Consider the following 20,611-nt stretch of genomic DNA (forward strand, 5'->3'; position numbering starts at 1 on the left):
TCACTGTCGCGGCCTCTCTTGTTGCGGACCGCAGGCTCCAGACACGCAGGCTCAATAGTTGTGGCTCACAGGCCTAGTTGCTCCACAGCATGTGGGATCTTCCCAGACCAGGGCTCGAACCCGTGTCCCCTGCATTAGCAGGCGGATTCTTAACCACTGCGCCACCAGGGAAGCCCCTCCATTCTAAGGGCTGTCTTTCACTCTTGTTTATGGCTTCGTTTGCTGTACAAAAGTTTTTGTTTCATTAGGTTTCATTTGTTTATTTTTGTTTTTATATCTATTTCTCTAGGAGGTGGGTCAAGAAGGGTCTTGCTGTGATTTATGTCATAGAGTGTTCTGCCTATGTTTTCCTCAAAGAGTTTTGTAGTGTCTGGCCTTACATTTAAGTCTTTATTCCATTTTGAATTTATTTTTGTGTGTGGTGTTAGGAAGTGCTCTAATTTCATTCTTTCACATGCAGCTGTCCAGTTTTCCCAGCACCACTTATTGAAGAAGCTGTCTTTCCCCATTGTATAATCTTGCCTCTATTATCAAAGATAAGGTGACCATATATGCGTGGGTTTATCTCTGGGCTTTCTATCCTGTTCCATTGATCTAGCTTTCCGTTTTTGTGCCAGTACCATACTGTCTTGATTACTGTAGCTTTGTAGTATAGTCTGAAGTCAGGGAGCCTGATTCCTCCAGCTCCTTTTTTTTTTTTTTCCTCAGGATTGCTTTATCTATTTGGGGTATTTTGTGTTTCCATATTAATTGTGAGTTTTTTTCTTCTAGGTCTGTGAAAAATGCCGTTGGCAGCCTGATAGGGATTGCATTGAGTCTGTAGTTTGTTTTGGGTAGTATAGTCATTTTCACAGTGTTGATTCTTTCAGTGCAAGAACATGGTATATCTCTCTATCTGTTTGTATCATCTTTAATTTCTTTCAGTAGTGTCTTATAGTTTTCTGCATACAGGTGTTTTGTCTCCTTCAGTAGGTTTATTTCTAGGTATTATATTCTGTTTTTGCAATGGTAAATGGGAGTGTTTCCTTAATTTCTCTTTCAGATTTTTCTGTTGTTAGTATATAGAAATGCAAGAGATTTCTGTGCATTAATTTTGTATCCTACTACTCTACCACATTCATTGATTAGCTCTAGTAGTTTTCTGGTAGCATCTTTAGGATGCTCTATGTACAGTATCAGGTCATCTGTAAACAGTGACAGTTTTACTTCTTTTCTGATTTGGATTCCTTTTATTTCTCTTTCTTTTCTGATTGCCCTTGTTAAAACTTCCAAAACTATGTTGAATAATAGTGATTAGAGTGGGCAACTTTGTCTTTTCCCTGATCTTAGAGGAAATATTTTCATGTTTTCACCATTCAGAATGATGTTGGCTGTGGGTTTTGTCATATATGGCCTTTATTATGTTGCAGCAAATTCCATCTATGCCCATTTTCTGGAGAGTTTTTACCATAAATCGGTGTTGAATTTTATTGAAAGCTTTTTTGCATCTATTGAGATGATCATATGGTTTTTATCTTTCAGTTTGTTAATATGGTGTTTCACATTGATTAATTTGCATAGGCTGAAGAATGCTTGCATTCCTGGGATAAACCCCACTTGATCATGGTGAATGAACCTTTTAATGTGCTGTTGCATTCTGTTTGCTAGTATTTTGTTGAGGATTTTTGTAGCTATGTTCATCAGTGATATTAGCCTGTAGTTTTCTTTTGGGGACATGTTTTTCTGGTTTTGGTATCAGGGTGACAGTGGCCTTGTAAAATGAATTTGGGAGTGTTCCTCCCTCTGCTCTATTTTGAAAGAGTTTGAGAAGGATAGGTGTTAGTTCTATTCTAAATGTTCACACAATTCACCTCTGTATTTTGATAGGGATTGTATCAAATCTGTAGATTGCTTTGGGTAGTATGGTGATTTTAGTGATATTAACTTTTCATCCCAAGAGCCCAGGATATCTTTCTATTTCTTTTTGAATCATCTTCAATTTCCTTCATCAGTGTTTTATAGTTTTCAGTGTATAGGCCTTTCACCTCTTTGGTTAAGTTACATAGGTATTGTATTATTTTCCAGACTGTTTGTTTGTTTGTTTTTAATTTATTTATTTTTGGCTGCATTGGGTCTTCATTGCTGCATGTGGGCTTTCTCTAGTTGTGGTAAGCAGGGGCTACTCTTCGTTGTGGTGTGTGGGCTCTCATTGCTGGGGCTTGTTGTGGAGCACGGCCTCTAGGTGCGTGGGCTTCAGTAGTTGTGGCATATGGGCTCAGTAGTTGTGGCTCATAGGATCTAGAGCACAGGCTCAGTAGTTATGGCACATGGGCTTAGTTGCTCCATGGCATGTGGGAACTTCCTGGACCAGGGCTTGAACCCGTGTTCCCTGCATTGGCAGGCAGATTCTTAACCACTGCACCACCAGGGAAGCCCTTCCACGCAGTTTTAAAAGCCATTTTCTTTTTTACTTTCTCTCTTTCTGATATTTCATTTTTAGTGTATAGAAACACAACAGATTTCTGTATACTAATCTTGTATCATGCAGTCTTGCTGAATTCATTTATTAGTTCTAATAGTTTTATGTGGAGACTTTAGGGTTCTCTATATAGAGTATCAGATCATCTGAAAATAATGGCAGTTTTACCTCTTCCTATCCAATTTAGATATCTTTTGATTATTTTTTTCTTTTTTGATTACTGTGGGTAGGACTTCCAATATTATGTTGAATAGAAGTGGTGATAGTTGTTGGCTGTGGGTTTGTTGTAAATGTCTTTTATTATGTTGAGATATGTTCCTTCTATACCCATTTTGGTAAGAGTTTTATCACGAATAAATGTTGAATTTTGTCAAATGCTTTTTCTGCACCTATTGAGTGGATCATTTGGTTTTTGTCCTTCCTTTTGTTAATGTGGTGTATCACATTGATTGATTTGCAAATGTTGAACCATCCTTGCAACTCTGGAATGAATACAACTTGATCATGCATCCTTTTTATGTATTGTTGGATTCAGTTTGCTAATACTTTGTTAAGAATTCTTACATCTATATTCATTGAAGATACTGGTGTGTAATTTTCTTTTTTTTGTAGAGCTTTTGTCTGGTTTTGGTATCAGGGTGATGTTGGCCTCATAGATTGAATTTGGGAGTGTTCCCTCATCTTCAATTTCTTTGAATAGTTTGAGAAGTATAGGTATAAGTTCTTTTTTGTATGTTTGGTAGAATTCCCCATTGAAGTTGTCCAGCCCTGGAATTTTCTTTGCTGAGAGTTTATTACAGATTCTATTTCATTGTTCAAATTATGTTTCTTCTTGACTCAGTCTTGGAAGGCTGTGTGTTTCTAGAAACTTGTTCATTTCTTCTATGTTGTCCAAATTGTTGCCCTGTAACTGTTCATAGTAATCTCTTATGATTTTTTGTATTTCTGCAGTATCAGTTTTGTTATTTCTCCTCTTTCATTTATTATTTTGATTATTTGGGTCCTTTTGCTTTTCTTCTTGGTGAGCTTGGCTAGAGGTTTATAGATTTTGTTTATTTTTTCAAAAACCAGCTCTTGGTTTTATTGATATTTTCTATTATCTTTTTATTTCTATTTTTAAAAATTTCTCTCTGATCTTTATTATTTCCTTCCTTCTGCTGACTTTGGGTTTTGTTTTTCTTTTTCTAGTTATTTTAGGTGGTGGTTTAGGTTAGGTTATTCATTTGAGATTTTTCTTATTTTTTGAGGAAGGCCTGTATTTCTATTAACTTCCCTCTTAAAACTGCATGGTTTTATTTTTATTTCAATTTGTCTTGGGGTATTTTCTGATTTCTTCTTTGATTTCATTATTGACCTGTTTTATATATTTATTTATTTATTTGTAGCTTGTTTTTTAGTCTCCATGTTTTACTTCTTTTCCCATTTTCCTTTCTGTGTTGATTTCTAGTTTCATACCCTTGTGGTCAGAAAAGATGCTTGAAATAATTTCTATGCTCTTAAATTTGTTGGGGCTTGTTTTGTGACCTAGTATGAGGTCTATCCTAGAGAATCTTCCATATGCACTTGAAAAAAAATGTGTATTCTGATTCTTTTGGTGTAGTGTCCTGTAGATATAAATTAAGTCCAACTGGTCTATGGTGTCAATTAGGACCTTTGTTGCCTTATTGATTTTCTGCCTGGATGATCTGTCCATTGATGTTAATGGAGAATTAAAGTCTCCTGCTATCACTGTATTCTTGTCAATTTCTCCTTTTATGTCTGTTAGCATTTGTTTTATACATTTAGATTCTCCTATATAAGGTACATATATGTTAACAATTGTAATATCCTCTTTTTTTTTTTTTGATGTGGACCATTTTAGAAATTTTTATTGAATTTGTTTCAATATTGCTTCTCTTTTATGTCTTGGTTTTTTGGCTGTGAGGCATGTGGGATCTTAGCTCCCTAACCAGGGATTGAACCAGCACCCCCTGAATTGGAAGGCAAAGTATTAACCACTGGACCTCCAGGGAAGTCCCCCGTCCCCTTTCTTTTTTACTATCCTCTTTTTGTATTGATCCCTTTATCATTATATAGTGTCCTTCTTTCTCTTTCTTTATAGCCCTTGTTTATAAGTCTATTTTGTTTGACTATTGCTACCTCCACTGTTATTGTTTTGATTTTCATGAAACATCTTTTTCCTTCCTATCACTTTCAGTCAGTGTGTGTCTTTCATCCTGAAGTGAGGCTCTGATTGGAAGCATATTGTAGGTTCTTGTTTTTTTATCCAATTTGCCAGTCTGTGTCTTTTGATTGGAGCAGTTAGTCCATTGACATTTAAAGTAATTATTGATATGTATGTACTCATTGCCATTTTAAACCTTGTTTTCCAGTTGTCTTTCTAGTTCTTCTTTGTTCATTTCTTCTTCTTTTTGTTTTTCCTTTTGTGGTTTGATGATTTTCTTTTGTAGTATGCTTGAGTTAATTTGCTTTTGGTTTTTGTGTACCTACTATAGGTTTTTGATTTGTGGTTACCATGGAGTTCAAGTATTTTAATCCATAACAATAGCTACATGCTTTAAACTGATAGTCCTACAAGTTCAAAAACGTTCTTAAAAATCTACATTTTTATATTCCCTTCCACCACATTTTGTAATTTTGATGTCATATTTTATATCTTCATTCTTATTCCTTTACTGTTTATTGCAGTTATGGTTGCTTTTATATTTTTTGTTTGTTTTTTTAATCCACATACTTGCTTGTTTAAATGATCTTCAATACTTACTATATATTTGCCTTTCCTATTGGGATTTTCCCTTTCCTATAGATTCTTGCTTCTTTTACAGAAGATCCCTCAACATTTCTTCTAGGGTAGGTATAGTACTGGTGAATTCTTTTAGTTTTTGTTTATCTGAGAAATCCTTTATCTACCTTATTCTAAATGATAATTTTTCTGGGTTGAGTATCCTAGGTTGCAGGTTTTTCCCTCTCAGGACTTTGAATATATCATGCCACTCCCTTCTGGCCTGCAAAGTTTTTTCATTTGTCTTTCTGTCTGCTGTTCTGATTGGGTGATTTCTATTATTCTATATTCCATATCACTTACTTGTTCTTCTGGGTCACTAGCCTGCTATTCATTGTTTCTAGATTTACTTTACCTTGGAACTCGAATTGTCAAATTTTAATTGGGTCATCTTTATAGTTTCTGGTCCTTGTTACAGTTATCTGCATTTCTATGCCCATTCTTTCAGCATTTTTATTACCTCCTTTTTGAACTCGAGGTCTAGTAGACTGAGGTTTGTTCTTTCAGAAGATTTCTCTTGTACTTTTATTTGGGAGTAGTGCCTCTGCCTTATCATTTTACTTAACTTTCTCTGTGTCTATGAATTTAGGAGAAACAGTTATCTATTGTGGTCTTGAAGTGGTGATTTTATGTAGGAGTGTTCCTGTGTAAACTGCGCATCAAATATTTTTGGTGGGAGGGCTGGTTTTGGTATGGATGCCAGCCACATCTTTCCTCAGAGTGTGTTGGTCGTTATACCCTTGAAAGGGAGTGTGACTTTTTTGGGGGGTCCAGAGTCTGTGCTGGATGTGTGGTGGGGCCTTCTCTTCACTCTCTGGCTGTCATCACACTGTTGATGTGGGTCTGATCCCCAGTTGATGGAATAGTGGCCCTTAGGGCCAGGTTCTATCAGGCTCCATCTCCCTTAAGTGCATGCCTTGTCCCAAAGAATGTGATTGCTGAAGCAAGTGAGGCATGTCCAGGCATAGTGAACCTATGCACTGCCTGTGTATGTGTCTGTGGTTCTGCACAGAAGCATTCCAAGGTTGTGTCCCTTTCTCCATTGTGTCCATCCCAGATCTAATGCAAGGTTGTGGTGTGTAGCAGGCTGGGCCTGGGGATCAGGGCATTGTGGCTGCAGAAATCTAGGTGGCTGTTCTTCTGCCTGGGACCTGGGCTGCCTCTATGGCAGAACTCTCCCAGGACCTGTCCACCCCAGATCTGGTGCTAAGCTGTGGTGTGGAGTGGGTAGAGCTGGGCTGCTTCCTCCAGGAAATGTATCACCACATACTCCTGCCCAGGGCCTGACCACATGAGATTTAGCACCTAGGCCCTGAGCATTCATGTGGCACCACCTGGTGTACACACTGACAATGTCTGCCACAGTTGAACCTGTCACCACTGTGCACTTGCTGACAATGAACTCTGTGGCTACAGCTGCCGCCTCTGTGCACACACTAATAATGGGCTCTGCGGCTTCACCTGGATCACACCCCAGAAACTCCAGTCTGTCTCTGCATAGCTAGATCCTTTCCCAGGGACTGTCTACCCTGAGATTTAACACTTAGCTGCTGGCGTTCTTGTGGCACTGCCTGGTGTGCATGCTGAATATGTCTGCCCGGTTTTACCCACCACCCCTGTGCATGCACTGACAGTGGTCTCTGTAGTTTTGCAAAAATAACACCCCAGGCTCCCCCACCTGTGTCTCTGCACAGCTAGACCAAATCTTTGTCCTGTTCTCATGTCAGGCTGTGGTGGGGAGTAAGCAGGGCTGGGGCATTAACCCCTTTGGATTGGGAAGTGCAGTGAGGCAGTAGCTGCCAGTGCAAGTCTTTCTTTGCACTGATTGTTAGCAAGCCAGCACACGCACACTCCTCATGAGTAGAGTCTAGGCTAATCAGTATCAGAAGATTTCTCAGCAGGAAGGGGGCTCCACAGGTTGAGTGTTCATCTGTGGGCCTTCTCTTCCTTACAGATCCCTCCCAGGGGTGCTGGTCCTGATGTGATGGCTTTTTTCCCCCATCCTACCCAGTTATGTGGAGATCCTTCTTGCAGCTTTGGTTGTATAGATCTGCCAGTTTCCAGTTAGTTTTCTTTGAGAATTGTCCCACATGTAGATGTATTTTTGATGTTTTTGTGGGAGGAAGTAAATTCCACATCCTCTTACTCTGTCATCTTCCCCATCCCCCTCCAAAAAGGAACCATTTTGATAAATGTCATAGAACTGTTCTTAACAAGGCCTGTCCTCAGGGGAAACTAGTTAACCAAAGCCTAATTTGCTGGGGTATTATCAGAGCCTACCTGACCTGAGGGAAGGGAAATACTAATCCCAGTCAACTCTAGCCATTCTCTCCCACTTAAGGGAGAGCCTAGAGACACAGGCCCACTAAAAGACTGAGACCTATTCATAGGACTATAAATTGCTTCCCTGCTCCTGAAACCTCACCACACATGACTAAAGGCCTATTTACAGTAGTTGTTTTTTTTTTTTAACACAGTACCTCATGCTTGGCTATCAAGAAAAAATTACAAGGTATACCAAAAGGCATAAAACATAATTTCAAGGGTCAGAGCAAGCATCAAAACCAAACATGACAGGGATGTTGAAATTATCAGACCAGGAATTTAAAACAACTATAATTAACATACTAAGGGCTTCAGTGGATAAAGTAGATGGCATGCAAGAACAGATGGGCAGTGTAAACAGTGAGATGAAAATCCTAAGAAATAACAAAATAGAAATGTTAGAGTTTGTTGACAATAAAGATATAAACTGAGGTAAGCTCGAAAAGGTGAGTTTGTGCAGGAATAGTTAGAGGAATTGCAAGTCAGGGCAAGCAAAGTGTAGCAAGCTACAGGTGAGCCCATTGAGGGCTTGGAGTAGGCTGTATTTATGCAAAGGGAATGTAAAGAAGAGAAAGTTCAGTTAGAGTCCGTTAAAATAAAGAATATATACTAGCCATGAAAACTTACTGAGCTAACAAAATCAGTCCAGTCACACAAACCAAGCTCAATTCAGCCCACTTTGTGAGATCAACACAACCTGGGTTATCACCTATTCATGCCTCCAGCAAAACTTTCCAAAATTGGTATAAGACAACTTTGATCAATCCCTATCATCTGAGAAAATTCTGACACTATCAGTTTTCTGTAAAGCAGGCATTTATGGGAAACCTTTCTCTTAGTCCTTAAATTTTGTCTTCCTGAGGGCACATGTGTGAGATTCTCCATTTTATATCCTCTGGTTGTATTTTAGATTGAAATTCTTTCACAAGATCAGAAACACTGTAACAGAATTGAAGAATGCCTTTGATGAGCTTATTAGTAGACAGGACATGGCTGAGGGAAGAATCTCAGAGCTTGAAGATATGTTAATAGAAATCTCCAAAAATAAAAAAAAAGAGAGAAAAACAAAAAACCACAGCTATCCAAGTACAGTGGGACAAATGCAAAAAGTGTAGTTTACATATAATAATAATATCAGAAGGAGAGAAAAAGGACCAGAAGAAACATTTGAAACGTTAATGACTGAGAATTTCCCCCCAACTAATGTCAGACACTCTGGTATGTGTTTTTTTGTTTTGTTTTTCCAACAAAACCAAGCAATTAACTCAATTCTGATGCTATCTACCTGGAGATAACATCAAACTTACAGGTTAAGAGCTCAGTCTCACATGATTTCTCCCACTCACTTCAGAGGTCAATTACAATTCCAGGTTGTTACCTGTACTTCTGACCTACAGGCTATAAATCAGAGGTTTCTCCAACTTCCTCCTCAGGTTCAATTAATTTTCTAGAGCAGCTCACAGAATTCAGAAAAACAGTTTACTTACTAGGTTACCAGTTTTTTAAAAAAAGATATAACTCAGGAACAGCCAGTTGGAAGAGATGCATATCCAGTCAACTGGTTATAATAGATATGTATAGATTACTTCATCCAACAACAGCTGATTACAATTCTTCTAAAGCTCACAGGGACCATTTCAACAAAATAGACTACATTTGGGGCCAAAAAACACACCTTAAAAATTTATAAAAATAGAAATCACATATTGTCTTCTCTCAGACCAAAATGGAATTAAATTTGAAATCAGTAAGAGAGAGATAACTGAAAAAATCCAAAAACACAGAGATTAAACAACATACTTCTAAAGGACATATGGGTCAGAGAAGAAATCTCAAGAGAAATTTTAAAACATTGAGTTAGCCAAAAAGTTCATTATGTTTTAAGTAAAAGTAAAAGACACATTTTTTTAAACATCTTTATTGGAGTATAATTGCTTTACAACGGTGTGTTAGTTTCTGCTTCACAACAAAATGAATCAGTTATATATATACATATGTTCCCATATCTCTTCCCGCTTGCGTCTCCCTCCCTCCCACCCTCCCTATCCCACCCCTCCAGGTGGTCACAAAGCACCGAGCTGATCTCCCTGTGCTATGCGGCTGCTTCCCACTAGCTATCTACCTTACGTTTGGTAGTGTATATACGTCCATGGCTCTCTCTCGCTTTGTCACAGTTTACCCTTCCCCCTCCCCATATCCTCAAGTCCATTCTCTAGTAAATGTGTGTAAAAGACACATTTTTCATTTTCACCAATAATTTTATTGAACAACATATTCATTAATCAAATGAACTTTCTGGCCAACCCAATATTTTGAACTAGAAGAAAATGAAAAAAAACAAGATATCAAAATTGTTACAATGCAGCAAAAGTAGTGCTTAGAGAAAATTTTTATACATAAATGTATATATTAGAAAAGAAGAAAGATCTAAAATCAGTAACCTAAGTTTCCACCTTAGGAAACTAGAAAAAGAACAGCAAAATAAATCCAAAGTAAGCAGAAATAACAATTAGAGCAGAAATCAATGAAGTTGAAAACAGGAAATCAATAAAGAAGATTAACAAAACCAAAAGCTGGTTCTTTGAAAAAGATCAATCAAATTGATAAGCTTCTAGCCAGCTAACTGATAAAAAAGAAAGAGGACACAAATTACTAACATCAGAAGTGAGAGAGGGAACATCACTACAGATCTCATAGACATTACAAGGATAATAGAGGAATGCTATGAACAACTCTATGCCCCCAAATTTGATAAGCTGAATGAAATGAACCAGTTCCTTGAAAGACATAATCTGCCAAGACTCACACAAGAAGAAACAGACAATCTGAATGGGCATTTATCTATTACAGAAATTGAATCAATAATGAACAACCTTCCAAAACAGAAAGCACCAGACCGAGACAAGTTCACTGGTAAAATCTACCAAACCTATAAGGAAGAAAGTATACCAATTATTACATCTACGTCTCTTTCAGAAGACAGAAGCAGAGGGAATTCTTCCTAACTCATTCCATAAGGCCACCAGCACCCAGAAAAAAACCCATGCATATATGGTCAACAAATATTTGACATGGGAACTAAGAATACCCAATGGGGAAAGGTAGTCTCTTCAACAAATGGTGTTGGGAAAACTGAATACCAAAAGCAAAAGAATGAAATTGAACTTCTATCTTATACCACTCACAAAAATTAACTTGAAATGGATTAAGGACTTGAACATAAGACCTGAAACTGTAAAAACCTAGAAGAAAACAGAGAGAATAAGCTCCTTGATATTGGTCTTGGTAGCAATTTCTTGCATATGACACCAAAAGCACAAGACAAGGATGAACCAATTGCCCCTAAGTTGTTGAACACTATGTGTAGGTTGTGACAAAAATTCATATGGCAAAAAAATTACTCATTTTTTGAAATAAACCTGCTTTAGAATTCAAAATGTCATCAGGAAAGGGCAGTCAAACTAAACAAAAAATTCTCAGTTTCTTTCCTAAAAATGTAACTATTTGGAATCCAACTCTGATTTTACAACTTCAAATTACCTCTATGCTTTAAAACCATTCTCCCGGAGAAAGGGAGGTTTAATGTATGTTGATATCCCACGTGCTTCTGAGTGTTCAAAAATCTACAAACATTTTGGACACCGATAGCAGCATATGATGAATTTATAGATGCAAAGGCTTGATTGATAAATAAGCTGGTCTACAAAACAAACCTGCTTTGGAGAACTAGAAACAAAGTCCTACAAGTCAAAAAGCTTGTTGTTGTTAGTAAGTAAAGAAAGGCTTTAGTTGAGAGGATATTTAGCTTGATGTCATCACATTGGAATGACACCAAGAATCAAGAATTGTGAACTTGATAAGAGCAAGTCAAAATGATGTCATCTTTGCCTTAGTTTTATAACTACATAAAAGAAAAGGATGTTCTAAAGGTCGCAGTCTGTTCATATAAGCATAATTGGAAAAGAAGAGTGAAAGAGTAAAAATATCCTACTGTGTAACGGGAAAAACAGAAACATCACCGTTATTTTATTAAATATAGAATATTATCCAAGTCCTAGTGCATTTACATTCTCCTTTTGCAGTCTTACACATATGTATTTTAAGAATCTTAAGAACATGCAATGTAACAGAAAATTCAATATCCAATAAACAGTTGAAAATATAGCTCATAAATTCTGTATCAGAGGGCAGAAACACTATAAACATATTGATATACCTTTTTCTATTAGTAATACAATACTATTTTGGTTTTGTTCAAACAACAGCATTTATGTAACTGGAAAGTAAATAATACAGAAAAAATACATCATTTCAAATAAACACCGATTTTTCATATTTTATGTTAAAAGTAGTAATTTTGTGAGTAATTACTATCTATTGCATGATGGCTCTTGTCATGTGTGGCTGTGTCCTGTGTTACCTTTGTAAGCCTGCCAGTCTTGAGCCCTCCCCAGGACCCTGAAGGCGGAGGCTTTCATCAGGAGACACAAGCCCCACCTCATAGCAAGCCCCGCCCCCTGAACACCAGCTTTTCCCTGACAGGCCCTGCCTCCGAAGTGTACAAGTTCCGTCCTTCGTGAACCAGATAGGCCGGTGCCGTGTAGTCTCGGAGGAGGACTCGCCTTTTCCGGTTCAGGTTGTCACGGCGCCCGGGCTTGCCTCGTTTTTTCCGGTCTCAGTCCGGCGTGGCAGGGTAGACAAGCCGCCTTTAGCCCTTTCAAGCCCTTTCTGTCATGGCGGCGCCCAGCCTCTTTTTCCGGCAGCAACCTGTCATGGCGTCTCCCTGAGTAGCCACTTCCGGATCCAGCCCACTACGTGTCCCCAGCTGTTCTGATTCCGCGATGCTCTGGTGGCGCCCAAGGCTCAGCGGAAGTAAAACGTCAGAAGTGAGGCGGTGCCTATGCGGAAACCAGCGCGGCTCTGGGAAAGACGGGGGCGATGTTGGCTGGGCCTGGGGGCAGCGGCCTGTCTTGAGGGGCTCGACCTTGCTAGACCTGGCCCACCCCGTCGAGCAGCCCAAGCCCAGGTTGCAGCCGCGTACCCTCTTTGCCGCGCGCGCGCGCGCTCCTTGCTGCTGGACCTGCACTCACAGTGAGTGAGTTGGTCGCCGCCCTGTGGCCGAACCGGTGGCTGGCGCTGCTGCGGCGCCTCACGGTGCTGCCGTTCGAGGGGCTGCTCTACCTGGCCTGGCTGGGCGCCGCGGCAGCTAGGGCTGGCAGCTGGACGTAGGTCCCCGAGGCCATGTGGCTCGTGCTCGCCACCATGTGCCTCGCGCTCTCACCGTTCTCTCGGCGCATTGGTACGAGCACGCGCAGTGCGCGCTCAGCTGCACCCCGGTAAGTGCTTGCGCACGAGCACAATCCCTAGCAAGGTCGGGCTTTGCCACTGCGCTGTGTCCGTCCCCAACCCTGCCTGGGCCTGGCATTTTCTGGGCCTAGGTCTCCAGCGGTGCTCTCCACCCTTTTGCGCTGGCTAAATCCCGACCCCACTGCTGACTTGCTGTGCCACCCTGGCGCCGGTTACTTCCCTTCTCTGGAATTCCTTCCTGGTGTGGTCATTTAGATTCGATAGTTTAGCACTGGGCCCGGTATATGTTGCTGTTTGATAGGATTTGTTAATGCTAGGTCCCATGTTAGCGGGTACTTGGTTTTTCCTGGAAGCGGCCCTGTTTTCTTTGTAGTCTTATCTCCTATCTTGCTTTTCAAATTGTGAGGCTAGACCTGCAGGGTAGGTTTCTCTATCTATGAAACTTGGTTTGAGTATTGAGCATTAGTCCTACTGTACAATGCTCAGAGGCTCACCCTTTCATTCCCCCCATCCTGTGTGGACCAAAGGTAGTTTTAAATGCAGTTAATGCAGCGTTTAGGAGGAGCAGGAGCTATTTGTGAGCAAGTGACTTAACTGCTTGGAGTCTTCATGCCTTTCTGCAAGACGAGAGTGATTTAGTTAAGACTGCCATCAGGATACAACAGCAAGATAGTGCATGTGACCTTTAGCCCTGAAATATGGATGAGTGAGAGTTGCCTTGGGTCAGCAGTTGATATCAGGCCCTCTGGGTCTGCCTCAGATGACACCACCAGGTTTGGAGCCATGAGCACTGAGTTCAGCCTTTAGTCAGCCTCCCCTCAGATCCCAGGCATGTGTTTGCTGAAAGAAGAGGGAAAGGAAACAGCACCAAGGGCTGCAGAAAGACAGGAATCCCTCACCCCCTCAAAAGTGGACTGAATCCTCTTTCTCTTCCGAGAGAGTGAAATCTCCCTTATCCCAGCAAGCCTTATCCCTGGGGAGGGGCTCAAACTTCTGGGCTTGGTGGCTTCAAGTCAGTACAATGAAAGACCCCAGCAAGGGACAAAAGAATGGAGGGGAGTTGTGGGGGGGGGCGCCGCCTGTTGGCCTGCAAATAGAAAGTATGACTGTTAACCTTCTCTCCAAGGATGAAGAACAAAGAAGAGCTAATCAGCTGTGAGGTTAGGACAGGAAGATCTGGGTTTGCATCAGGGATCTTAGCCAGGGTCCTTAGTGAGAACTGTAACACATACCTCAGAGTACCATTGTGATTATTCTGCAAACGGCCTGCCGTGGGGCTGGCCCCATGTAGTGCTTTGCACTTTTCTTTCATAGGTTACCAGAGTTTGTAAATTTGTCTATTTTCATTATTTTCTGCTTGCTTTGGTGGCCCATGAACTCTCAGAGGGGCAGGGCCTTGCTTCTCAGGATCAGGGCTGTGCCTCCCCTCCTACCCCCATCCCCCAAACACCCATGGCAGCAGAGGGTGGGGTGGATGCATCTCACAGGATTGAGGGAGCACTAATTGAACTCCATTCAATGCCTCCATATGTTAGGTGCTTGGGAAATAGCAGTGAACAAAACAGACAAACCCATGGCTTTTATGGTGTTAGTGGGGAAGATAGAACTCATAGTCAGCAGTCAATGCTAAAGAGAGAAAATCAGGACAAGGATAGGAATGTTGTGAGGGAACTTTAGATGGAGCATCCAGGGGCAACTTCCTGAGAAGGCGACCTTTGAGCAAAGGCCTGAAGCCAATTGTGTGACTGTTCCAGGTGGAGAAAACAGAACATGCCAAGCCCCTTAGCTGAGTTAAGAACAATCCTCAAGTCTCATTGTCTGTCATTACTTAAGGACATAAGGAAGAATAGTGATGGGTTGGGGGCAAGAGGCAGCAGGCCAGGTGGCCTGTGACAGGGCTCATGTGGATTGAGAGCAAACCTCATGCCAGGTATTGTTCTTCCTGTTTGAGTTCATGTCATCAGCAGAGCTCTGGGCATTGGGTGTTATTTGTGACCCCAGCTTTGATATAAGCTGGACCAGAGGCATGGTGAGGTGTCCAGCATGGTGCTGTCCCTTGGCCCAGTGACAGACTGGGGAATGACCAAACCAACACCTAGAGCCCAGAACATGTTCCAGAACATGTCCCGAGAGCTGCAGCCCCAGCAGCCTCCCCATTGGGGATCATGGAGCTGGGCTTGAGAAGGGTTCAGCAGCAGCACTTTGCCTCTCAAAGGAGTAGGACCCCAGCAAAGTGAGCTTCATGAAGGTGGTGCCAACTGCCAACAATGGTTCCACTGAGGTTGTGGCCCTGCACATCAATGAGGTAGGGACTGCCTGCCAGACCCCCCTGGCATGGGCTTGAGTGGGATTCCCAGGCACTGAACCCCCAGGCCAGGGGCCTCTGCCACAGCCTTCTCCCACAGGGCAAAGATGGACAGGAGATCTCCATGCCATGGAGAAGAAGCAATCCCTCCACAAGGCCTTTCCCTTGGGAAACGTGTTCTCATACTACCAGAGCAACAGAGAAGTTCAGGAAAACTCAGAGGTCTGTGAAGCTGAGTAGTTTGAGAGCAACAAGTGAGTCCTGACATCCCCATGAGTCGCCCCTGCTGACAGTGGCTCCTTTCCCATTTGTGCTTTGTTGCACTCCTGAGTTGGGGTGCCTGGGAAGTGATTTGAAGACATCCACCTTTCCAACAGAACATCTCAGGTGAATGTGGTGGGCACCCTTTGAGAAATGTGCTCTAGTCTACTCTCCCCCGAACTGCCTGCTGACAGGAAAGGCTGGGAGCCCTTTCCCTTGGCATGTGTACTCTTCATTGGAACCTGGCACTTGAGAGTTGGCTGCTCATTCTGGTCTTGTTGTTTTTGTAACTCTCCTCTTCATTTCAAATTCTTTGTTTAAATATTAAGTTTTCACCATTTGTCTCATATATATCCCAGCACTTTATGAGTGATGATGAAAAAGATGTTGGTGATCAGGATAGCTCTTATTTGTACCAGGTAGAATGCAGATGCTCTGTATGTGCTTCTCCTTTAATCTTCACCAAAACCACCAGTGCTGACACAAGGCTGGGAGGGGAGAGGGCTGGGCTTCAGAGCCCCCATCCTGGTCATGGTAGCACTCATCCTCAACCCCAAAACCTTCAGAAACTCGAAAATCTTTTCCTGACCTAATTGCTTTTCAAAAATTACAAATATGTTACCACAACTGGCAATCTAATAGGAAGATTTGTAAGAAATATTTACTGATCCTCCGTTATCCACCCAGGTCAGCCATGGTGGCAGCCTGGGATATCCCTTTTCACACCATCCTTGCTCATGCAATGGCACCTCACACAATACAGGGGCTCCTATAGTCGTGATTTCTAAATTGCCTCTCCTAAACATAGTTATTAAATTTGCCCAAGTTTTCAGAAACCCTTTTGATTTTCCAGTATTTTCCCAGCATATCCCTCTTAGTGCCGTTTTCACACTGCCTCTCTCCCCACACCTCTTTTTTCCACTTAAAGATTAAAAAATAGCTTAAGTAGATTTTTCAGAGTTATCCCAACACTTAGAACATAGTTTGCACACCAGAATGTTTAATGAATGTTGCGCAATCCTATGGAGGATATTTAATCTCAGTATCTGCACCAATGGTATACATGTCTCATTCCTTAGAGTCTGTGAAGGAAAAAGTCATTCTGATAAAATCTCCAAACTTCCTATTAAGACATCTTCAGACTTGTCATGTAAATGTCTAATGGAAAGGACTGGAAGGCCCCCTAGATTTTATAATTGTTTCTTGTTCTTGTTATTGGACCCACACTGCTACCATTCACCTGAAATGTCTGTCAGATGGTATTTGTGAATTTGATATTTATGTTTTTCATGACATTTCTGCATTACTGCTCTTGAATGATTAAATTTTTGGATTTTTACCTACTTGGCTTTCAAAATACATTATGGATCATTCACATTTCTTAGTCTTAATTATGATTTTGGTATTTTACATCAAAAGCTAGTCCATTTACCTTAAACAAAATGATGTGATCTCAGAAATTCTTTTAATTGGGAAACTGATTTGCATGAGGTGAGGTACTTCTGGTCAACTCAGATACACACTTGTTAAGTTAGTCGATTCTGTAATAACAATTAACTTGTCTAATCTGAAAATCAGTAACATTTCTCCACTCAGCCTCCACTGTTTAGACAAATATATCAAAAGAATCTGGAAATATTGGTTCCCAGACAAAGCAATAAGATTGCTTCTTATTTTTAATAGAGAAGTCTACTCTACTGAGTTCATGAAAGACAGTGTCTTCTAATCAGCATTCACCACTTCCTTTGCCAGGAAATTTCATTTCCTGTCCATCATTTCAAATGGACATTTTTTGGTAAAGCCATTTAATGTATATAGACATAGTGGCCTCTCTGGAGTAGGATTAGCCAACATAGAGCTACTGTTGCTATTTTTAATCTGTAACTGCTACTGCTGATGAGTTGAACTGAAGAAGGGGATCATGGGTAAGGATGGAGCTGCCCTGGTTGATTCTCACCTGTCTGGCACACAGCTCATGAATGCATTTTAAAGCACACCAAGTGCATCTTTAACCTCCCTAATTTGTGGGAATTTTATTGTGACCTTCCAGCTCTGCTGCACACAGTGATTTTACTTCATACCTAGTCCCCCAAGTCCTCTGCCTGACTCTTCACTCTCTGGAATCCTGCTTCTCTGGAAACACCAGGCTCCAAAATGGACCAACCAGGCCTACTTGCAAGCTCCTTTATTTGACCTTACTATTGATAATTTAGGATTTCCATCTGTTAGAAAACAGGTTTAAGTCTGATTTGTAGGTAAACTTGGTAGCAGTTAAAGATGAGTCCTGGGTTGTAAACAAGTCTCTTGGTGCCTCCCTCCGCTGCCCCCTGCCCCCCAAATAGCACAATGTTTAAAATGCAGCTTGTGCTCAATAAATACATATTAAATGAACAGTAACAAAAATAATAATTTGAAATCCCCAAGAGATTGAAAAGGTTGCTCTTAATGTGGAAAATGTCTTTTAAAGTAATGAGGGAGCCTGACCACAGGCAACACAATGATGTGTAACTGGGAGGAACAGAAGCTCTCATAGGTCCCAAATCTTTGGCATACTATATGTATGTTATTAAGAAGCAAGAAGATACAATTTGCTAGAGATTGTGCTTTTCCCCAAATAATGGTGTGCAGAAAAACTTCACTGCTTACTAATCCAATGTAGTTTAATCCATTTTCTTAATTTGTGATTGTTGCATAACAGAAGGAAATTTCAGTCTTATTGAAGTTTCTGTCCTCCAGGAAAGAAAAATGAGGCAGAGGAACAGCCACCCTAAATAGCTGGTGGGAGATATAAGGCTGATTTGATTTTTTTGAATGGTGCTTACGGAGTTTTGTTAAATCTAAACCATGACGTTTTGGTTTCAAACAACCAATAAATACAGTGCCTCCCTTTGATGTCTTTCTACCTTGCCTAGGCCCTGCCCCTGCTGACCCTGCCTTTACTGTCATCAAGACCTGTAGTCCCTCTGTTGCCTCTTGGTCTCCTAAGCCATCAGAGCCTTTCTGACCACACTTAGTTCCCTTGTTACTTATTAACTATGTGTCTTAGGCAAATGGTTTACCACTCTGAGGTTTAGTTTCCAAATCTGTAAAACAGATAAATATAATATCTATGTCAGACAGATTGGGAGAATCACTTTATCCTATGGAGTAAAAGGCCACCTTTAATGCCTTGCACAAGCACCTTATAATTCCTCACCTCATTGGCCTCCAGCCCTTGCCAATCCCAGGGAGAAATCAGCCCTCTTGCTTTCTCTGCTCCTGCTTACGTTGTCTACAGCTCCCTAGCATCTGAAACTTTTCTGTAGGCATTCCCCAAGGGTAGAAGAAAATGAACAGTTACATGTAGCAGTCCTGAGAGTGTTGGGGGTTATAATCAAGAGCAGCTTACCACAAGCACTTAATTTGTTTGAAGTTTCTCATTTATCTTAAAAAATTTACCCTGATTTTCATTCTGTCTATATTAAAATATTTTTAAAACATTCAGTTAAGCACTTAAAATTTCATTCAAATGTTTCAAGTAAAACTGATACTAGAGGAAGATGTTGTTCCTACAGCTTTGTTTATTGTAGGCACACAGCTGATAGACCCAAGGGTACCTGAATTTGCAAAGCATAGCCTAGCTGATTGTTCTATTACAGACTTGTAAGATATGCAGTCTCAACCCAGCCTTCATTCCACTCAACAATTTTTTCAGTCATTAATTGACTTTCTGTCATATTCACAAATATTATCCTGAACATTTCCCCTCTTTGAACTCTAGTCTCCTTCCTATCTTACTCACTGAAACAATAGATGCCATCTGACATCCCTCAATTTCCATTTCCAAATTTAACAAATTAGCACTTAGTCCCACTTTTCCCTTTTCTAAGTTCATGAACGTCCCTCTCCTCTGTTACAGTTTAACCTCCCATGAGCCCTCTTGCCTCTTACGACCTTGTGCTTCTATCCTCCTTCTTTCTTTTGTTTTTTCAGTTTCTTTCCCTAATTGTTCCCAAATGCTTCTAGCCCAAGCATTTGCCCCGTAACCTAAGTTTGCCCAACTTCTCTGCCCACTAGGCAAGTCTCTGTTCTTTTGCTCCATAGTATTTCTAGATTTCCACCGAGATTTGGAGTATGTACAATGAATTATGAAAAGGACTCATCACCAACCCAGGGCATGCAGTTTCCTCTCTAAGGTCAATAATTGTTTTTCAATTTGTGCAAGAAAAACAGCACCCAATTGGTTAAGAATTATAAAGAAGTGATTTTTTTTTTTTTTTTTTTTGGGCCACACTGTGTGACATGCAGGATCTTAGTTCCTCAACCAGGGATCAAACCCATCCCCCCTGCATTGGAAGCACAGAGTCTTAACCACTGGACAGCCAGGGAAGTCCAGTGATTTTTAACTGATAGTTTCAAATATGACCAAAATCCCTTTTTTTTTTTTTTTTGGGTACGCGGGCCTCTCACTGTTGTGGCCTCTCCTGTTGCGGAGCACAGGCTCCGAACGTGCAGGCTCAGCTGCCATGGCTCACGGGCCCAGCCGCTCCGCGGCATGTGGGATCTTCCCGGACCGGGGAGCGAACCCGTGTCCCCTGCATCAGCAGGTGGACTTTCAACCACTGCGCCACCAGGGAAGCCCCCCAAATCCCATTTAAATCAAAATGTTCCTATTAGAAAGCTTTAGGTAACAGTAAATCTTCACCTATTTGAAATATTGAGGAAAAAACTTTAAAGGATTTATAGGATTTTCAATCAGTAATTTCTGAATTATACAAAGCAACTCCTGGTCAAAATTGGAAGACTTACTGGAGTACTGTGTCTTTAAAACAGGAACACTTGCCACAAAGAACAAAATAGCATCTTGCTCTAAGTCATTTTAAATAAAGCCAGAAAACATCTTTAAGTTTTCTTTTCCTGGGTATGTTGTTCAATGAATTATTAGCCTTGCTGAGATGAACCAGATCGATGGGACCCTGAAATCACCATGGTTAAGTAAAAAGTGGCTTTTAGGTGCTTTTGGATGAGCTCCAGGGAGGAGTCAGAAATCTGAGCAGTAGCAGAACTGGGTCATGAGCCTAAGAATCTGTCTAAAATGTACACTGTGCCAATTCCTGATCATTGGCTTCACTTTCTTGAGAGTGAAATTTGAAAAGGAAAGTAGCTGAATCCAAAGGTCTTTCATGTCGTCTAT

Source organism: Delphinus delphis, chromosome 17 (genome assembly GCF_949987515.2).
Source record: "Delphinus delphis chromosome 17, mDelDel1.2, whole genome shotgun sequence".
Taxonomy (NCBI): domain Eukaryota; kingdom Metazoa; phylum Chordata; class Mammalia; order Artiodactyla; family Delphinidae; genus Delphinus; species Delphinus delphis.